This window comes from Morone saxatilis, unplaced genomic scaffold (assembly GCF_004916995.1).
Source record: "Morone saxatilis isolate NCDOM2014 unplaced genomic scaffold, NCSU_SB_2.0 Contig5, whole genome shotgun sequence".
In the NCBI taxonomy this organism is placed as follows: domain Eukaryota; kingdom Metazoa; phylum Chordata; class Actinopteri; family Moronidae; genus Morone; species Morone saxatilis.
In genome coordinates, this window is record NW_023340095.1 from 25,796,248 (window position 1) to 25,798,678 (window position 2,431).

The following is a 2,431-nucleotide window of genomic DNA, read 5'->3' on the forward strand; positions in this document are numbered from 1 at the left end:
CTGTGTCAAAAAGGTGCTATATAACTAAAGTTTTACTTACTTACTTACTTGGTAGCTCTCTTAAAAGTGATGAAGTTAGTAGCAAATTTCAAGGGATCAGATAGCAAGACTTTGCTCCTCTGACAGAATATGCTGTCTGAGCAAAAGATGTTTCACAGAATGGAACTTTACACTCGCCACTTAAAGCTGCTCTAGTGATCTGCTGCAGCTCTGCAGTCCCTTGATGTATTTGCAGAGAGGCTGAGGGGCAAGTCCATTTAAACATTTAAAGACAAGCTTTATATAGAGAAAATCAATATTTGCAAAACTTAAACTAACCTAAAATGTGGCAAAGATCGTATCCCTTTTGCTCAAAACCATTAATTGATAAAGTGTGTGTGATGCAGACTCGCAGCAGAGAGAGAGAGAGACACACAGAGGTAAGCTTGTCAATATGGACAGAAGTTTTGATGATTGATGATGATTTGAAAACCTTTCAAAAGATAATTTTATATCATTAAGCCTGATGTTAGTCTAACTGCTCTGTGGTTAATCAGTGAAATGTATGAAGTCTGGAGTCTCTGTTGACAGTGACAGATCTGCATGATATAAGCTGATCTTACTGTGCTGCATTATTATAAAACTATAAACTATGATAAACAAGTCCTCTCTCCCCAGCAACCAGGCGCAAATATGACTGACTTCCAACATCCTGTGTGTGAGTGGAACAACAAGATAGTGAGCTGTCATTTTAGGATTGTGTCCTCAGTGTTCAGTGTGGACTGAACACAGGAATGTGAGTGTTTGTGTAATATGGGTATGTTAACATCTATAGACTACAGTAAGCTGTTAAGGATAAAATTAGTAATTCAGTCTGCTGTTTCAGTGTCCCTTGTAAGAACATTTAGACATTTTATGACCCGTTTCTGTGTAAAAGTGCCACGCAGCCTTCACATTTATATATGAATAACATTTTAAGCCTATTTATACAGTTGCGGAGCAGATCTCCATGCTGTGTATGCGCCACTTACTCACTGCTTTCACACCTTGTGCAACCAGTTTCATTGATATAAGTGTTAGCATAGTGTTGCTGCATCCACCCTGCGAACGGTCCACATACATTCACTGTAGCCAACCTGTTATTGTTCTTTTGCGTTCAAAAAATAATCAGAATTGAGTGTTAAAAGGTCAGCAACAACAAGCTATAAATCAGTAAAGTGATTTTTGGACTGTACTGTTATATACTGTAATGTCCTCTGTTGTGATATATTCTGCTTAACACACCTCAACATGAGCAAAAGTAGTGTTCAGAAATCCTCTCTGCAGACTTCATTCACCTACTAACTGACAGAAGAAGGTACCGATCACCATACTTCGCACCCACACAGTCGCTTCCCTGTTCACACCACAGAACTAGAACATGAAAATCTGTTTCCTCCAGATGGACACATGACACTCTGCCTCCTGTCAATCAGCTGACTCCCACGGTAAGCAATGGGAGTCTCCGCCAGGAAATAAACATGTCGCTTTTTAGACCCGACTGTCATGTCCACTCTGCTCTCACTGTGTCTTCATCTGCCAGGACAGCAGATCATTTCAACCAAAACCTTTCTATTTATAAAATGCTAAGCTAGGCTAAACATGGCCACATTTTTGATATCTCTTCTCCTTAGATGACACACAAGAGGTTTCACACCACTGTAAAGAGTGTATTACTTTTTATTGAAGTGAAGTGGCATTCTGTACCTGAACGATGGCTTGTATATTAATCCAATACCTAACATACAGTCCTGGTACACATACTGAGACTGGAGGGATGGATGGATGGACAGAGGGATATTTTTCTGTTGAATCTGAAATTTTGCTGTTTAGGACAGAGGGATGGTTAGAATGTTTACAACGGAGGAGAGTGATGGCAGGGAGACATAAAGACTCCACCGTGGCCAGGCATCGTGCCGTCGTCATGGTAACCAAACACCTTCCTGTAAACTGGATGAAATCTGTTATAGTTGCCATGGTTACAGCTGGAGTCAGATGGGGAGATGGAGCGAAAGAGAAGTTTAAGACATGGAGACATTTCATATTCCTGAAAAAAACATTTTTTTTAGCAATATTAAGTTGTTATCATTAATATTAGCATTTGTAGACATAGTAGGAGCAGCAGTAGTATTAATTGGGGGGAGAAGCCCTGCTGTTCTATGAGCTGTGAGTTCAGGTTCACTGATGTACGAACTGTGGTATCATGACGTTTGATTACTGATCACCCATCATGTCATTCATTAAATACTACCTCTTGGTCAGTCACCCTCTGCTTCCAAATATGACGCTGTAGGTGCTCCTTAACCTGGAAATGTAGTTAAAACCGCACATTCACACCACGTCTAAGGATGGGTACAAAGAATGCAGTCATTATGCACACACGAATGTGTAGTTAAATGGTAAATGGACCTGT